This window comes from Sarcophilus harrisii, chromosome 5, assembly GCF_902635505.1.
Source record: "Sarcophilus harrisii chromosome 5, mSarHar1.11, whole genome shotgun sequence".
NCBI classification, from domain to species: Eukaryota; Metazoa; Chordata; class Mammalia; order Dasyuromorphia; family Dasyuridae; genus Sarcophilus; species Sarcophilus harrisii.
Window position 1 is genome coordinate 106,448,207 of NC_045430.1, and position 20,428 is coordinate 106,468,634.

A 20,428-nucleotide genomic window follows, 5' to 3' on the forward strand; every position below is an offset into this window, starting at 1 on the left:
TCATCAGCATGAGGAGATTGTTAAATAACTAGTTTCCCAGTCTATTAATAGTTATCTCATTGGGGATGCTAGAATGTACTACTATTTCAGGAAATTTACATTATACCACTATAATGTCTCATTCCTAGATTTCTTAACCCATCCATTACATTCTTCCAAAGTATCCATATAATATTTTCACCATCCCAATCAATAGATATTACCCAAATGAATAGTTTTTGAAAAGGGTCATATCCTGCTTAAAAAAACAGTTTTTCAATATCTGTGTGGCTACAGAGACTTTATCTTCAAACTCCAACATGCAAAAAATATATAAAAATATAATAGTGTAACAACACACAACCCCTTTCATTAGCACACAAAAACTTGCTAGCTATCATAATTAATTAGTTGGTGAGGGGGGTCAAGAACAAGCATTATTAAATACCTACATGTTTCAAATATTGTATTAAGCATTTTTATAAATATTATCTCATTTATTCCTCATAATAATCTTAGAAGATGAGTGTTTTTATAACTCTCATTTCATATTTGAAGAAACTGAGACAGACCAAGGTTAAATGACTTACTTAAGATCACACAGCTAGTAAGTGTCTAAGGCTGGTTTTGAACTCAGGTCTCTGTGACTCAAGGACCAGTATTATAGTCACTCCTCTGCCCATGTTCAAAGTTCAACATAGCATCTCTTCAAAACCTTTGATTCAAGACCCATTGGATGTATATTTTTACAGACCGGTAAGTCAGTAAGCATTTATTTAGTATTTACCATTTTCCAGGTACTGTGCTAAGTGATGGGGATACAAAATAAGCCAAAAAATAGTCCCTTGTTTCTAGGAGTTCTCAATCAAATGGAATAAACAGCATAAATACAATTATGTAAAACAAAATACATATAGGATAATGGAGATAATCAATAGAGGAAGCCTTCCTCAGGGAATCAAGAAAGACACCTCAGAAAAAATCAGAGTTTAGTTGGGACTTTAAGGAGAAACCAAGAGTTAAAAATGGAGATGGAGAGAATTCCAACCAGGAAGACAACTAATGAAAATAGCCAGAGTGTTTTGTTTGAAGAAAGCAAGGAGGCCAACAATATTAGAGGGGGAAAATGTAAAGTATAAGAAACAGAAAAGTTGGGTGGTGGGATATAAAGATCTTCTGAATGCCAGAGGATTTTATATTTGATTCTAGAAGTGATAGGATGCTATTAGATTTTATTGAGTGAAGGGATTGCTATGATCAATATTTTGCTTTAGGAAGATTAACTTGATAGCTAAATGGAAAACAAACTGAGGTGAGGGGAGAGTTGAGGCAGGCAGACCCAGCTGTAGCTATTGCAATAATCCAGATGTGAAGTGATGAGTGCCTGCACTAGGATAATGACAGTGTCAGAGAAAAGATGGGGGCACATATGAGAAATGTTATCAAAATAGAAATGAGAAAATGACCCTTAATTTGGATATGGGATGGGGGGAAGTGAGAATGAGAAGTCAGGATAACTCCAAGGTTTCAAGTCTGGGTGATTAGAAGGATGATGGTACCCTGAACATTAATAGGTGAGAGAAATTATTATTAATAGCCAATAAAAGAGAGAGGGGAATATGCATGGTTTTTCCCCCATTCAGCAACCAGACCCTGCAGGTTATCAGGCAGTCTCTGAAGGACAGGGCTGATGATGATATTGGGCTAACTTTCTCTTCAGTCTTTATCTGGCCTCTACCCAACTGGGAAAACAATCCAATCAAGGTAAATTCTGCCATTGTTCAATTATATTAGAAGATTAGGTGAAGATGAGTCTTTGGTTAACTACTAAGTGCAAGTGTCTTTGGTTTCTGGAAGAGCCACTGAATCTCAATTTGTTGATTATTTGTTAGCCACAATTAACAAATTAATTATTAATAACCCAGAAACTATTTCTCTCAGACTTTTCATCAATAACATAGGGAATTTAGAAAGAGGGGAGGATTTTGAGAAAAAGTTCAGTTTTAGACATATTGAATTTAAGATATTTAAAGGAATCCAGTTGAAATGTCTAGTTGGAGATGTGAGATTGGAGTCAGAAGAGGTTAGGGCTAGAAAAATGAATCTGAGAGTTATATACCTAGAAATGATAATTGAAACCATAGTTAATGAGGTCATCAAATGAAATAGAACAGAATGAAAAAAGAAGAGGGTCTAGGAACGGAGCCTCAGGGAATACCAATATTAGCAGTCATGACATCAATAAGGATCCAGCAAAGGAAATAAGGAGCAGTTGGACAGCTAAAAGGAGAACCTAAAGAAGGTAGTCATGAAAACCTAGAAAGAAGAGAGTATCAGGGAGAAGGGGGTGATTTATAGTGTCAAAGGCTGCAAAAAAAAAGAATCAAGAATCAGTCAATAAGTCATTTATTTTGTGCCTAGTGTCTACCAGGATCTATCTGAAATTCTAGAAAATATCAATACAAATAAAAAGACAGTCTGCCTTCAAGGAACTTAGAATGTAACAGGGAAGATAATACACAAAAAGGAAGCTAAAGGGGTTGAGGAAGAAGGGGGAGAAAGTAAAGAAGGTATCCTATGGAAGCGTGTTGTTGTTGTTGTGGTTGCTGTTTGTCCTTCATTCTCTTGAAATGGTGGTACCACTACATGCAAGTGGAGGAGACTAAAGTCCAAAAGCAATATACCCAGTGAGAAATGGAGAGAAAACTATGTTGAGAACCCCTCCTTAAAAGGTTTTGAAGCTCATGGCTGTGCCCTACAGTCAGAGGGATGAGGATTGGAAAGGACCACCTGATATATAACACTAAAGACTGAATTAATAATTTTGGAGAGAAAGGCTTCAATTGGCGCTCCACAAAAAAAGTCCATCATCTTGAAGACACAAAGACCCATAGATGTGCATAGAATATAGGTCAGGCAGACTGGTACAATGGGCACTCCTGGCCCATTATCTGGACATGGCTATATAACTACCTTCTGTTACTGACAGCAATGAGATAAATATAGTTCATAAAAATCGGGGACACAGAGGCGGAGTACCAGAGATTTCAGAGGAAGACTTATAAGATCATGACCTACATATTCACAAGCAGATCTACTCTATAGAAAACTCTAAGCATGCCAAAATAGGCATTGGGGGTGGGGAAAGGAGAACAAGCATTTATTAAATAACTACCATGTGTCAGGCACTGTGCTAAGTGCTTTTATAAATATTACCTCAAATTAACCTTACAACAATCCTATTAGAGAGGTGCTGTTATTTTCACCACTTTACATTTGAGGAAACGGAGGCAGACAATGCTTAAATGACTTGCCTTGGATCACACACCTAGGAATATCTGAAACTGGATTTGATCTCAGGACTTCCTGACCCCAAGTCTAATGTTGTATTCGTTGTGCCAACAGATACTTCTATCTCTTGAGTATTATAAATAATAACTAGCAAGATAAAGAACTCACTTGTGGCTGCCAAGAAAAATTTAGAAGGGAATATGGAGTTAGACAATTTTGTTTAAAAAATTCTGATTCTGCTACCTGTATGACTTTGGGCAAGGTATCATAAGATGATTCTAAGATCCCATTTGACATTGAATCTACTATGATATGCTACATACAATGCTACCATATGTATTATCACCATGATAGGTTGAGACTTCTATGATACTGGTTTATTTTCTCAAAGCATCAGATACCTGAAGCTTCTGGGGCCTCAGCTATGTCAGCACCATGGCCAACATACCATGGTTTACTTAGCACTGTGTAAGGAATTAAAGGGGACAGAAAGAATGAAATGAGGACTATCAATGATCATGATTTTAATGATATGACTAAGTCAGGAGGGAGTACAGTGGACCACTCCTATGATGATTATAGATAAGTTAGGATACAGAATTTAAGCATACACAAAATGCCAAAATTGCAAAAACAGTTTGAATCAAGTTAACAGTCAACTGTTAGAGTACACTCACCATTTTGCTGTGTAATTTTTAATCCTTCAGACTCTTCAGTCTTCTATGTTTTATCTTGGTCCTTTGCATTTGGGTCCTTTGAAATCCTTGCCCCAACCTGACCTTTTGGTTTAAGCTTCCTAAGCTCCACATCCCCCCTTTCCCACCTACTCTGTTTGCCTACTTTTCAGCATCTATTCTTGGTTACCATCTCCACCTTACCCCTAGTCCAAGGAGCAGAAAGAGCACACAACTGAAATCCTAGAATAGTATGTCCAGTGTTACACCTTCTGCCCTCAGGATGAGTGAGTTGCCCTATAACCCAGAGAATTCTTTTTACTAATTAGTTTCCCCTCATCTACCCTTCTATTTAAACAAATTTAAACTTTAAACAACAAAATATCTTTGGTATTTCACTCTACTTAGGCACTATAATTCTTAGAGTCAGTAGCTATTGCTTCTGGCATACCCCACAAGCAGCCAAAATCAGTTATAGATAGTGGGCTATCTATTGTTATATTCCCAGGGGAGACAAGTACATTTGTATATGTATATGTATAGTCATAGGTATAGATATATATGAATGTGTATCTATATAGTAGATAGATATTATGTAGATTATTTGCATGCACACATTTATACACATTTGCATGTGTGTGCATACATGCATTGTATATATATATATATATATATATATTATACCATTTATTAAACTCCTACTATGCTGCAGATACTATGCTAAGTGCTTTGTAAATTTTACCTTATTCAATCCTTACCCTATGAGGTAGGTGCTGTTATTATCCCCATTTTACATGTGAGGAAATTGAGGCACACTTATTAACTGTCTGAATCCAGATTTCATCTCAGCTTTTCCTTACTCCAGGCCCAGTGTTCATCCATGGGACCACCTAGTTGTTCCCTATCCATATGGAATGTATATATGCATACATGTAAATACATATATAGACATATGTGTACCAACAAAAATATACATACACAGGTGTGTATGTAAACATATAAGCCTACGTACAAATAGGGAAAGAGATGGCACTGGACCTACTCCCACCACCTAGGTTGACATGGTCTTCAAGGCATGCTTCTGCTATTATTTCTTTTGTCCCTATTGTATTTCTTCTTTCCTATTCTTAAGTGAATGAGTATCAAAATGAACCAAGCTGTGATTTTGTGACTTTTAAAAGTTTGAGAGCCGCTGAGTTTAGCAGTGTAGCCCAAAAAGGAGCTGGCCCTGATGTGTTTCCTGCTTGAGCCAGATCAAAATATAAAGGATGTCCAGTGGAGTGTCCCAATTTGAGGGGAAGATTTTATTTTTAATAGTATTTTATTTTTCCAATGTCATGTAAAGAAAGCTTTCAACATTCATTTTTGTAAAATTTTGAGTTCCAGTTTTTCTTTTCTCTCTCCTTCCTTTATCTCCCTATTCCCAAAGACAGTAAGCAACCTGATATAGATTATACATGTACAATTATTTTAAACATATTTCTATATTAATCATGTTGTAAAAGAAAAAGCAGAACAAAAGGGAAAAACTACAAGAAAGAAAAATCAAATTTAAAAAAGTTAAAATAATATGCCCCGATTTGTATTCAATCTCCACAACTCTCTCTGGAGGTAAATGACATTTTCTTCCCAAGTCTATTGGAATTTCTTGGATCATTATATTGCTGAGAAGAGTCAAATTCATCACAGTTGATCATCACATAATATTTTGTTGCTATGTACAATGTCCTCCTAATTCTGTTCACCTCCCTTTACATCAGTTCATACAAATCTTTCTATGCTTTTCTGTAATCAGTTTGCTCCTCATTTCTTATAGAACAATATTATTTACATTCATATACCATAACTTATTCAGCTATTCCCTATCTGACAGGCATTCACTCAATTTCCAGTTCTTTGCCACTACAAAAAGGGCTACTACAAACATTTTTGCCCACATGGGTCCTTTCCCAGCTTTTATGCTGCTCTTGTGTTACAGACCCAGTAGTGACACTAGTAGATTAGAGGGTATGTACTGTTGTATACCCCTTTGGGCATAGTACCAAATTGCTCCCAAAAAATGGCTGGATTAGTTCACAATTCCATCAACAATGAATTACTGTTCTAGTTTTCCCACATCCCTCCAACATTCATCATTATCTTTACCTGTCATCTTAGCCCATCTACTAGGTGTGAGGAGATACCTCAGAGTTAGGGGGATGTTTTTGTATTATGTGTATTGTTATATCTTTTCAATAAATATCCCTTTGTAGAAGCTAATTGATATTAATTAGTTAATCAATAAAAAGCAATCAACTTGCTAATCACAGGGACACTGATAATAAGGTGATATTAACTGACACTGGGTGATTGATAGTGAGAGGAACACATAGTGATTGAGGCCCTAAAGTAATACTATTAGTAAAAGAATTATCCCAATGCCTCAGTGTTGCTTCTAGAAACTTGACGGCTACATGTAGCTGTATTCTGCTGACATGGTTTGCCATTGTGCTTGTTCAATAATGGCATTATTGTATAAATTTATCTTTTGGCTCTGCTTACTTCACCCTGCATGCATTGATACAAGTCTTAGATTTCTCTGAAACCATCCCATCTGTCATAAGAATCATATGTTAATATTCCTTTTCATTCATATACCATAATTTCCCTCCCATCTTCCAACTAATGGACACTTTTTTAGTTTTCAATTCTTTACAACTATAAAAAGCTCTGTTAAAATTTTGTACATGTGTCTTTTCCCCTCTTTCCTTGGCCTTTTTCGGGGTATTAACCTAGAATTGGTATTGTTGGGTCAAAAGGCATGTACACTTTAGTAATATTTTGGGGCACAGTTGCAAATTGTTTTCTAGAATGATTGGATATTCCACCAACAATTCCACCAACAACATCTTAATGTGCCTCTTTTCTCTCAGCCTCTCCAATATTTGACCTTTTCCTTTTTTGTCAACTTTGATAATCTAATGAATATGAAATGGAACTTCAGAGTTGCCTTAATTTGCATTTCTCTAATTAATAGTGATTTGAAGCATTTTTTCATATTACTATTGATAGCTTGGATTTCTTCAATGAAAACTGTTTATTGGCCTAATGGCTTTTATTCTTTCTTTTTTATTTTATTTATTTTATTTTGAACTTAAGAAATAAAACAAGCATTTGCATAGCATAGTAGGGTCTGAATTCAAATACATTTTTAAGTTTAATCTGCATTATTAAAATTTTCTATATGGCTTTCTTTTTTAAATAATATTTTATTTTTCCAAATATATGTAAAGAAAGCTTTCAGCATTCATTTTTGTAAGACTTTGTGTTCCAAATTTTTTTCCCTCCCTCTTTATGAATCTGAACCCATTTCTCATATACTTAGAAATGAGACCTACTATTTAGACAGTAGATTGAATAAAGTCAGAGAAACTTGAGTGCAATCCTGCCTCAGATACTTACTAGATATATAACCCTAAGAAAATCACTTAATCTCTCTCAGCCTCAGACTCTTCATTTGTAAAATGGGGATAAATATCTACTTTGCCATATTGTGATAAGGATCAAAGAAGATTAACACATGTAAAATACTTTGCAAAGCTTAAAGCTAATGTTAATTTAGCTTACTGCTAAATATTGTCATTTATAATAATACTATTTATCAGGGAAACTAACTACAAAGATTTTCCCCAGTTAACTCTTTCCCTTACAATTTTAGCTATGTTGGTTTTATGTTTAATTTTATGTGATCAAATTTGTCTATTTTATCTTCTATGAAACGCTCTATTCTTTGGTCATGAATTCTTCTCCTATCCATAGATTTGAAAGGTAATTTCTTCCTTGCTTCTCTAATTTGTTTATGATGTAACTTTGTACTATGTGTATTGTTATATCTTTTCAATAAATATCCCTTTGTAGAAGTTAATTGATATTAGTTAGTTAATCGATAAAAAACATCAACTTGCTAATCACAGGGACACTAATAATAAGGAGATATTAACTGACACTGGGTGATTGATATTGAGAGGAACATTGGTATAAGTTGTTGGACTAAACCTAATTTTTTTCCAGACAGCTTTCTATTTTTTCCCAACAGTTTTTGCCAAATACAGAATTCTTACACAAGTACTTGCAGTTTTTAAATTTATCAAACACTAGGATACTAGAATTTTTTGCATGTTATGTAAACAATCTGTTTCACTGACTGACCTCTTTATTTTTAACTAATGTCAATCAATTTTATGATTAATGCTTTGTTGTATAATTTGAAGTCTGATACTGCTAGGCCCCCTTCCTTCCCAATATGTTTCATTATATGCCTTGAAATTCTTGACCTTTTCTTCCTCCAAATGAATTGCATTATTATTTTTTCTAGTTCCATAAAGTAATTCAAAGTTTAAATGTTACATGCTTCCTCCTTGTTTGTACAAATTTAGGGTTTACTGGCTAGAGCTATGTCTTAAACCTAAACCACTCTGTCTCTCACTGATTGGCCAACATTAGATCCCAGCCCAACTTCCACTTAGTCATTGTTTGGGCCCTGATTAACTGAGAGTGAGTGGAAGTAACAATTGTTTCTGTTTTGGCCAGAAACCTTGAGGGTCCTCCCCTTTCAGATTGATGTGTTGGTTTTTGTTTGTTTGTTTGTTTTGAGTAGGTAAAAGAAATTATTCTTTGCCTCATTTCTTCCTATCTAGCCTTCATCACTGAGTGGGCATTGCCTCAGTCAAACTAAGACTTGTTAAAGACCTTAATTTTAAAAAGTCAAGACCTCATTTGTGATAAACTATGCCATCACAAAATCACAGCATCTTAGAATCAGAGGCAACCTCAGAAGCCCTCTAGTTCAACCTGCACCTATATGTGACATCTCTCCCTCTGTCTTTCTTCTCAGCTCCTCCCATAATCTGGAATTTCTCAAGAAATACCTATGTCTCATGCCTATAAATCTGAGTCTTCAAGCCAAGAGAATTTCTGGTATCTGCCTGTGGTGTCAGAGACAGGGAATTAGTTTGGGAATTAAAAGGATATGGCGCAAGATGGCAAAGCAAAAGGAAATAGTGAGATGCACTTCCCTCCCAAAGCTTCTCCAAACAGTAAAAAATATACCAGACTTAATCCTGATGGGGAAATGCAGAAAAAATCACAATGAGTCATTTGTCCAACACAGCTCAGCAGAGGGACATAGAAAGGGAAGTTTGCAGGCAATAGTTTGTCAGAAAGTGGTCTGAAAGAATGGGTAAACAGAAAAAAAAAAAAAAACATACCATAATGAGCTATTATGGTGGCAAGGAAGCTTAAGGCTTTACAAATGAGTGAAATGGTAAACTGAGGACTTCTAAGAATAATAACTTTAAGTAATTTAAGACTCAGCACCAAGGATCTGTTCATCATTAAGCCTCTTGCTCTTCCAGCAGAAAATGGCTAAGAGATAACTCTTTGACCTTTATTCATCTGCTTATAGAAGAACCTGACATAATTTAATGGCCTGGAGATATTGGAGAATCTCCAAACTAGCTAGGTCTATTTGTTGATTGAAAAAGCCTGAGATAAACTAACTCTTCTTAGTTATTCTAGAAATCTTTCACCCCTCTGACTTAATTATTACTTCCCTCTAAATAAATCTCCTTATTGTGAGAGATTTTGTGATTTCTTATAAAATCATTAACTAAGGTAGATTGAACCTATAACCTAAATTTTAGTTTACGAAGGTCTGATGGGTTTGGGAAAAATGAAAATCTTTGCACAAACATTGCAATAGAAAGCTCATATCAGCTCAAGTAAGCATTTGCAAACATTGCCTAAATTTACTGTGGTCAGCTTGTTACAAACACAACTGCAGTAAGTCAACTATATTGGCTTGACTAGAATTTAGCAAACCTTTGTTACTTCCATCTGAGCAGGCAGTGAAAATTAACCAGATGAGGGGAGGGGGTCATGGGTTCCTATGACTATTGAATCACTTCTAACTCTATAATCAGCAGCCTCCTCTCTGTGAGAACCCAGTGTGATAAACTGTTCCATCACAAAATCACTGCCTGCTTCTCTGAGATTTTAATAAAACTTCTTATCTTCACTTTGAGAAATCTCTGAATAATCATTTTGAGTAAGGAATTGCATTACCATTCCACACACAAATTATAGATGAAGAGAATGACTTAAAAACACATACAAGTGATACCTCAGAGAAAAATACAAGTTGGACACATATTCAACAAAAATTCCTATTGGAGATGAAGTTAGAATTTTTTAAAAGGATTTTTAGGTGTGAGATGGTACCTCAGAATTGTCTCAATTTGCATTTCTTTTCACACCTATCAAATTGACTAAGATGACAGGAAAAGATGATGATAAATGTTGGAGAGGACTGGGAAAACTGGGACACTAATGCATTATTGGAGGAATTATGAACTGATCCAACCATTCTGGAGAGTGGTTTGGAGCTATGTCCAAAGGGCTATGGAACTGTGAATATTTTTTTGATCCAGCAATGTCACTACTAGGTCTACATCCCAAAGAGAAAAGAGGGGAAAGGATCTACATGTACCAAAAAAAAAATGTTTGTAGCAGTTCTTTTTGTAGTGGAAAGGAATTGGAGATTGAATAGGTGCCCATCAGTTGGGGAATGGCTTGAATAAGTAATGGTATAGGAATGTAGTGAAATACTTTTGTGCTATAAGAAATGATAAGCAGGCTGATTTCAGAAAAGCCTGGAAAGACTTCTGTGAACTGATGTTGAGTGAAGTAAACAGAAACAATAAAACAGCAAGATTATATGATAATCATTTATGATGGATTTGACTCTTCTCAACAGTGCAGTGATCCAAGACTATTCTAATAGACTTGGAATGGAAAATGCCATCTGTATCAAGAGAGAACTATAGAGACTGAATATAGATCGAAGCACAGTATTTTCATCTTTTTGTTTGCTTGCTTGCTTGCTTTTTTTTTCATGTTTTTTTTCCCTCTTTTGGTCTGACTTTTCTTGTATAACATGACAAATATGGAAATAGGCTTTAAAGCATTGTACATATATAACTTACAAATAGGCTTTAAAGCATTGTACATATATAACTTACACCAAATTACTTGCAGTCTTGGTTGTGGGGGGAGGTAAAGAAGGAAAGGAGAAAAAAATGGGAACACAAAATCTTGCAAAAATGAAAGTTGAAAACTATCTTTACATGTACTTAAAAAAATAAAATGGAGCAGCTAGTTGGTGTAGTAGATAGAGCACCAGTCCTGAAGTCAGGAGGATCTGAGTTCAAATCTGACCTCAGACATTTAACACTTCCTGGATGTGTGACCCTGGGCAAGTCACTTAACCCTAATCACCTAAGCAAAATAATAATAATAAAATATAAAATAAAATATTATTGAGAAAAAATTTAAAAATGCTTTTATAAATAAAATGAAAATATCTGAGAAAAAAATCAAAAAGAAATGAGAGCCATGGGGAAAAGAATTGGAAAGGGAATTCACAACTTGGCACAAGAGGTATAAAACCTTGCTCAAGAAGTAAACCTTCTCATAATTAGAGTGACCCAAATGAAAGCCAATGACTTTAGGAAGCAACAAGAAATATTAAAATAAAGTCAAAAGGCAAAACAAAAATAGGAGAAAATGTAAGTTTTCTCATGGCAAAAATAACTGACCTAAAAAATAGATTAAAGAGGAAAAAAATGTAAGAATGATTGGACCATCTGAAAACCATAACAAAAAAAAAAAGCCTGAACTTCATATTTCAAGAAATTTTAAAAGGAAACTTCCCAGATTTCTTAGAATCAGAAGACAAAGTAGACATGGAAAAACATATCAGCAATCTCCTAAAAGAACCCCAAAAAGAAAACTCCCAGTAACATCATAGCCACCCCAGTTTCCAGGTGAGAGGAACCACATGTGTACCATATAAAGATTTCAACTGCCTATTCTAGCATGGAAATTGCTGTCCTGATATGAAGGAGGCAATATTTCAGCTACCTCCCATGTCTATTAGGGATGATGGATCTGGTGACGCTGGGCTCCCCATGGTGAAAGTACAGTCTCTCCACAGAGCTATTGTTGAATCCCTCCTCCCCCCCTTTATCCTCCAGTCGTGACAACAAAGACCTAGCAATTGCTCTGGTTGTATCTTTCTCTCTTTGCCTCTGCCCCTAATGTTTCCACCCCATGTTCCCCATACCCCTTCACCTCACCATTCAAGGACTCTGTGTATCAGGTTCTAAGTCTTCTCTTGTGTGAACTAAAATGTGCTAAATAACAACCTATTAATTTTAGCATTCACTAGCCAGTCTGAGTTTTTTTTTTTTTTTTTTTTTTTTTTTTTTTGTGAAGTCCCTTTATGTCCCTTTATGGAGGCAAAGCTGCTATAATGAATTGAGACAATGATTTAAGTTTGTGTCAAACTAATTCAGTAACCTGAGACCTAGAATTTACCTATTCTGCATGGTATTTGTAATTCCAAATGCTCTCAAACTATAGTATAACCCCCACATAAATAGCCCCTCTCACACTTTTGTTACTGATACAGCATCTTTGAGAGGGAATAGAATTGTGGGAAGTGCTTCTCATGATTTTGTTCTCTCTGCCTTAAAGATATAGTATCAGTAATCAAAGTCTCTGAGAGGAATTATTTAAACAGAGGTTACAATAGCATCATTGTTGTGTACTTCTAAATGTCCATCTGTTAATGCTGTAGTGAAATGAAATAGTTGGGAAGAGCTATTAAGAATAAGGAGAAAGGGCTTGTTTTTGTAAAGTAAAAGAATAGGGAGAGATAATGGAACGCCAGCTAGGAAGCTAGGAGAATCTGCTGTGTGAGGATATCTATGAATGCTTTTTTCTTGTCATCCATGGAGTTTTAGGATCCCTAGAAAGAAGGAAAAGAGGAATCAGTCAGGTTGAGATATGTGGTTGTTCTGAGCTAGTCAATCAATTAGTATTCACCAGGTGCTTATTATGTGCCAGACTGTGCTAAGTTCTGGGAAAACTAAGACAAAAGGCAGTCTCTGATTTTAAGAATCATGACTATCACAGGGGAGACAACATGCAAACAACTATGCACAAATAAAATGTACACAGGATGAGTTCAAAATATTCAACAGAGGGAAGATGTTGGCTAACATTAAGAAAGACAGGAAAAGCTTCTTACCAAAAGTGGAATTTTAGCTGAACTAGGGAAGCTACGAGGTGGTGCTGAGGAGGAAGTATCAGGCATGGAGGAGAGCCTGAGAAAATACTCTGAATTAAGAGACTTCACATGCTCCAGTTTAAGAGAAAGTTTGGAGTTAGGAATAGGATAAAAGGATGTATATTTAGAAATTATCAGAGTTATAGGAAGAAGACATAGGCATCTGAAATAATTGTGAGGGTATAAATATGCTAGAAGAGGGAGATCACAGGTGAAGTAGTCCTGAGATTCCCTGATATCATCTGATGTGAAACTGGTAAAGAGGGAAGCTCAGAATATTATTCTCATTAGGCTTATCTTGCCCTGGCTCTAATTTGCCTCAAGAGCTTATCTATATTATGTCTCGGTGTGTATAAATTATGGTATACGTTTATACATTCTCCTATTTGTGGGAAAGGGCAGCTAGGTTGGCCAGTGGATAGAGTACTGAACCTGGAGTCAGGAAGACTCAGTTTCCAGAGTTCAAAATTGGTTTCAGATACTTCCCGGCTATGTGACTCTGGCCAAATAATTTAACACTGCTTTAGTTGCTCATGTGTAAAATGATCTGGAAGAATGAAATGGCAAAGCACTCCAGTATCTTGGTGAAGAACACCCCAAAGGAAGTCACAAAAAAATCAGACATAAGTGAAATGAATGAATAACAAAAATATATGGGAAGTTCATTTTCCCCTCCATATGATGATATTATGTATTTTGCTTGTGGAGAATCCAAATGAGAAATAGGTCACCTCTACCCTGGATCTCAGTCTCATACTAATAGAGGGATAATGTCTTCTGTCTTTTTAAAAGAGTCAGACCTCTTTCCAGATGTCTGTTAATGCCAGTATTAATTACAAAAATAAAAAAGTAGGTTTTTGTCAGAGTTTTCACTTACAATCAGAAATATAGACATATATTATAATGCAAAAAAGCAACTGACTGGGGAGATAAACAGTATGTATCAAGGCTTTTAAGTTTTCTCATCGACAAGTATTATATGTAATAGGGATAAGCTAGAAGCATTCTCACTAAAACCAGGGGTGAAACTAGGTTGCCATTACCACCACTACTATTCAATATTGTACTAATGTTATGCCACAGTCTCCTTGAACTGTTCTCCCTCAGTTTCCCTGCATTATTTTCCCTGAATTATATCTCCATTATCCTGAGTGCTGGTATGCACTCTTTTTCCTGTCCATTAAGGCTGCATTACTCCCTCTAAACATTCCAAAAAATAAGACTATCCCGGATACCTAATTGATATCTTTACTTCTGTTTATTCAGAAATCCTCACTCTGGCTTCCTAGTAAGAATTTTTCTTACTAGTTTTCCTCATATCCTGCTAGAACCAAATTTATGGTCCTGAAACTTTCCGCTCTTTGCTTCCTGCCTTTATTTTTCTTCTTACTAGAGTCCTATTAAAAAAAAAAAAACAACAACAACCCTGGGATTCTCACATTCACCACTGGATATTTTGAGATGAGAGTCCTGTCCAATCAATCAATTAAGCTCTCCAATAAATAAAATATTAAAAATCTCTAATCTCTATCTTGCCTCAGTTTCTCTGGCATTACATTATAAATGTTAGCTATAGCAGTAAGAGAAGAAAAAGAAATTAAAGGAATTAATGTAGGTAATCAGGAAACAAAACTATCACACTTTGTAGAGGCTATGATGGTATGATTTAGAGAATCCTAGAGAATCAATTAAAAAACTACTAGAAACAATTAACTTTAGCAAAATTTCAGGATATAAAATAAACCCATATAAATCATTGGCATTTCTATGTGTTACCAACAAAGCCCAGTAGCAAGAAAAAGAAAGAAAATTCCATTTAAAATAATTGTAGATAATACAAAATATTTGGTAGTGTGTCTGCCAAGACAAAGCCACAAGCTGTATGAATACAATCATAAAACACTTTTCACACAAAAAGTTAAATTTAAATAATTGGATCAAGTACATTTGGAACACAAAGTTTTATAAAAATGAATGTTGAAAACTATCTTTACATGTATTTGAAAAAATAAATGCTATTAAACCATTTGAAGAATATCAAGTGCTCATGGGTAAGTAGAGCTAATATAATAAAAATGACAATTTAATCTAAATTAATCTAATTATTCAGTGCCATACTAGTCAAACTGCCAAGAAATTGTTTTGTAGAGTTTGAAAAAATAACAACAAAGTTTGTCTGGAAGAACAAGAAGTCAAAAATTTCAAGGGAATTAATGAAAAAAAAATGCAAAGGAAGGTAGCTTAGCTGTACCAGACCTAAAATTATGTTATAAAGGAGAAGTCATCAAAACCACTTGGTACTGACTTAAGAAATAGAGTGGTGAATCAATGGAATAAATTAAATTCACAGGACACAATAGTCAATGACTATAGTAATCCAAAGATTCAGGTTTCTGGGATAAAAACTCACTATTTGACAAAAAAAACTGCTGGGAAAACTGGAAAATCAAATGTCAGAAACTATGCATTGATCAGCATTTAAAACCCTATACAAAGTTAAAGTCAAAATGGATTCATGATATAGATGTAAAAGGTAATATTATAAGCAAATCAGGAGAAAAAGGGATATTCAACCTCTCAGGTCTGTGGAAAGGGGAAGAATTTATGGCAAAAGAACTAGAGAACATTAGAAAATGTAAAATGGATAATTTTGATTACATTAAATTAAAAGAGTTTTGCACAAATAAAACAAATGCAATTAAGATTAGAAGGGAAGCAGAAAACTGGGAAGAAAATTTTAGTCAGTGTTTCTGATAAAAGCCTCATTTCTAAGATATATAAAGAATTGACTCAAATTTATAAGAATCCAAGCCACTCCTCAATTAATAAATGATCCTAGGCAAACAATTTTGAGATGAAAAAACTAAAACTATCTATAGTCATATGAAAAATACTCAAAATCACTGTTAGAGAAATATAAATTAAGGCAATTCTGTCTTAAGGCAACACTTCAAACTTCTCAGATTGTCTAAGGCACAGGAAAAGATAATGATAAATGTTATGGACCAGAACTCTGAACTTGAAACAAAGGATTCTTATAAGGTACTAAGTCAGTGGAATTGATAGAGACAATAGTTATCTAATTTAGCATGGTTCAGTATGATTGATTTAATCCTACCAGGGGATGTCATGGGCCAGAACTTGAAACAAGGTACTAAGTGGAATTGAGGAGACAATGGTTAAATCTAGTTTAGCATTGATTTAATCCTACAACAAATAATGGTTTCCTAGTGATATAATGATCGGTGTATACTCAGTATGGGGCATATAAACTAGAAACCTCAGCCAGGGAGATTCAGAGATTCAGAGACAAGTGGACAGAAGGCTGGAGGCTAAAGGTTGGAGCATAAGCTCTTGGACTCTCACAGACAGACATCTCACACCACCTTGGTGGCAGGTCTCCTCCTTCTCTTCTCCACTAAAACCAAAACTCTGGAAGGCCTCCAGAAGACTAGCCAAGCTCCAAGTGAAGGAGATAGGACTTTGAAGGAAACAATAAAGAATTTGGACTTTAACCCCTGGCTACTCGTGTGGTGATTACTGAACTGAAATGAAGGCTGCTGCCTCCAGAGATTCCAAAAAAAACTCAACAGAGAACATTACATTTTGGCAAGAACATTACAGATAAATGTTGGAGGGAATGAAGGGACCATAATGCACTGCTGGTGGAGTTGTGAACTGATCCAGCCATTTTGGAGAGCAATTTGGAACTATGCCTAAAAGGCTCTACAACTGTGCATATCCTAATCCTGCAGTGTCTTTACTGGGGCTGTATCCCAAAGAAATCATAAAAGAAGAATAACCCACATGTATAGCTCTTTTTGTAGTGTCAAGGAATGAAAAATTGAGTGGATGCCCATCAATTGGATAATGGTTGAATAAGTTATAGTTTATGGATATAATGGAATATTATTGTTCTACAACAAACAACAAGCAGGCTGATTTCAGAAAAGTCTGGAAAGACTTACATGAACTGATGCTAAGTGAAATGAGTAGAATCAAGAGAACATCATACATAGCAACAACAAGATAATGATCAACTGAGATGGGCTTGACTCTTTCAACAATGAGGTGATTCAAGGTAATTCCATTAGTCTTATGATGGAAAGAGTCATCTGCATCCTGAGAGAGAACTATGGAGACTAACTGTGGATGAAAGCATAGTACTTTCACCTTTGTTATAGTTGTTGATTGTTTGTTTGTTTTTTTTTCTTTCTGGATTTTTTTTTTACTCTTTTGATCTGATTTTTCTTGCACAGCATGACAAATATGGAAATATGTTTACAAGAATTGCCCATTCAAGCTATATTGGATAACAAGTAATCTAAGGGAGGAGAGAGGGAGAAAAATTTGGAACACAAATTTTTTCAAGGATGAATGTTGAAAACTATTTTTGTGTGTATTTGGAGTAATAAAAATCTATTTAAAAAAAAAAGAAAGAAAATCTTTGCAAATAGTTGGAAAAATAAAATACTGTTGAGGGGGAGGGAGAAATAGTAATCTATAAACCTGGGAGGGAAAAGATTTTAGGGATCCTTTACTCAACTGGCAAGTTGGGTTCTGAGAGAGAGGTTGCACATCTCTCTCAAGGTTCCATGGGTACCTTTGAGAGTTAATTGTAGAGGGTTACAGTCAGTGGGGAAACTCTGGGTAAGGAGATCCTTAAGTCCAGAGGGAACCTGCTAACAATGTCTGGTTCAGCTCCCCATCCCCTCTAAGGGCTCTCAGCCTTCCTGAGAAGTCAGGGGGTGGTGACAACCTGTGCTGAGATTGAAGCAGAGCGATACCAGGTGGCAAACTATGTACAATAGCAAATTGTTTGTGTGGTCCCATGTGCAATGTTGGTTTTGTTATATAAAGGGGAAAGCCCTTGAAATAAATGGACTCCATTTTTCCACCATCCTCGAGAGTCCCTCCTCATCACTTCTCCACTAGGAAGGTATATTTTAACCACCCTGGTGTGGGGGCTCTAGAAAGCAATGGTATGTTTTGTCACCCCAACTTGGAGGCTCTAGAAAGCAGGACTCAATATTTTAATCACCCCAACTTGGGGGCTTTAGAAAATAGAACACAACAGAGAATCTTTCTAATGCTATTATTCCAGCCTTCATTCCAGTATATTCTTCTCAATATTAATACATAAGCCTGCTAATCCTCAGCATCATCAATACAATTGATTAGTAGCCAACTATCAGTTTAGCCAATTGATATGTCCTTGACATCAAAAAAGCAATTAACATCAATTAGCTTTTACAAAGGGAGAGTTACCAAGAAGATATAGGATCAACAAAGATATTCCCTTAAATCTGTGGTGGACTCTTCCCTTTAGTATTCCAGTTCCTTGAGAGAGATTCAAACTTAATGAGGTCTGCTAATAAAACATTCACCCCATCAAGTTCCTAAAAGTGGTGTAGTCAATGAATGGAGTTATCCTTCTGCTTACAGGATATGTCTCAACTTCTGAGTCAATCCATTACTGCTGTGGGTTAAGTAGGTCTTTAATCAGACCTCCTGGTTCCTTTCCAGACTTGGTTGTTGTACATCTGGTAGCTTTTCCAATTGTTTGAGATCTCACAACACCCTGTATCAGAAAAAGAAAACATAAACAGGTCCATTCCCAGACATAGATTTTCCTAAAAAAGCCATATGCTCATAGGTTAGTCTACCGAAGTAAGGATAGGCCTCTAGGAGTCCTCTGGAGCTCCAAGTGTCATCCTAAACCTAATAGCCAGAAGAAAATAAAGAAAAATATTTTTGTGTTTTGCCTATGTACACTCCATTCCAGCTCAGCAGCCAGGACCCACATATGCAAAAATGTTTGGAGCAGCCCTTTTTGTAGTGGTAAAGGAACTTAAAACTGGGTGGATGCCCATCAATTGGAGAATGGCTGAATAAATTGTGGTATATGAATGTTATGGAATATCATTGTTCTGTAAGAAACAGTCAGCAGGATGATTTCAGAAAGGCCTGGAGAGACTTACATAGACTGACATTGTTTTACTCAAACTTGGGTGGAAGTAGTCTGAGTATAGAGATATTTTGCCTGTCCAAGGTGACATGAAGTCACTCTCAGACCTTCATTGAACACCTACTTTTGGAAGGGTAGATAAACTCTGAGCCCATTGATAAGATAACTTTGGTCTAAGAGAGAAGACCAAATTTTGTTCATGCTTTTGTTCATAATATGCTGGCCTTATTAAAATAATTAAATTACCCAGAAACTAAGTCCCTTGAATGTTTTTAATCATCACAATTTTCAAACATGCTTTTGGTGATGGGTTAAGAGTTTGAAGGCAACCCCACCAAAATCTTAAAGTATTCTATTTGATCTTGAATAGTCCTAGAGAATTAACAAATCCCATTCTTTAATTTTAAAGAGGAAGAAACTGAGACCACAACAAATGGAAGTGATTTGCCCAAAGTCACACACAAAAAAAGACTCAGACAACACTTACTGAAATTGAAGCTGAGCTGAGGGGGAGTCAAAGGACCACAGACTCATAAACTGTTGGAACTTGGAGGGAATTTAGAGACTGTTTTCCAGATCCCTTCTGATTAGTTTTGAAGACAAAGACTAAAACCCAATTCTCCTTAGTAGCGCTTTTTAAATCAGCTTGATAGAATTTGGCTTCCACCTGGAGCACTAGTCCTTCTGGCTCATCAATCCCCTAAACTCATCATTTAGGACAAGCAGATAAGCAAACTGGGGGAGGGGAAAGGTGCCAGGTACAACCTGGCACTAAGCTCACTCTTCCCACACAAACTTCAAGTTGGCAGGAAAGAAGAGGGCCAGACCTAGAAGGCAAATAAAGGGTCAGATGACTGAAGGACTGACTTCCTCTCTGCCCCATTCCAACTGTTCTACCACCACTATCACTTTTTGCCAATGGACTATGCTGAGAAGTGACTGAAAACTCCTATCCCAAGGGAAGCATTTTTCATCTCCTAAGTAGTCAGTTTCCTCTCTATAGACTTTGGACCCATAAAAACCCATTGCTTTCCCTGACCTTTGGTTTGTAGGGCACAATATTGGCACCACAGTTTCAGCCAGATCTTTCTGCCCCTTCTTGTCCCCCTTTCCCTGGTCATTCCTCCAAGATCTGAGCCAGGAAAATTTGTGCCTGTTTGCCCTCTCCCATATGAATAACTGTTCATGCTTCTTTCCAGAAGCAAATTGAGTAAAGGAATCAATCCTTTTTTATTTATGGTTCCAGTCATTACCCAATAACTATCTGCCCCCCTTTTCTGGGCAGAGCCTGCTGTGAGGCAATCTCTGAAGAGTTTTTGTATTGACACTAAGGGAACTAGCTTGCTG

General features: G+C 36.0%; 1 protein-coding gene across 1 annotated transcript in view; it reads right to left on the reverse strand.

Moving 5' to 3' along the window:
- The window catches only part of CLSTN3 (calsyntenin 3), an 80,094-nt gene that overhangs the window by 41,057 nt on the left and 18,609 nt on the right, over positions 1 to 20,428 (reverse strand). The gene's annotated exons all lie outside the window — the stretch shown is intronic.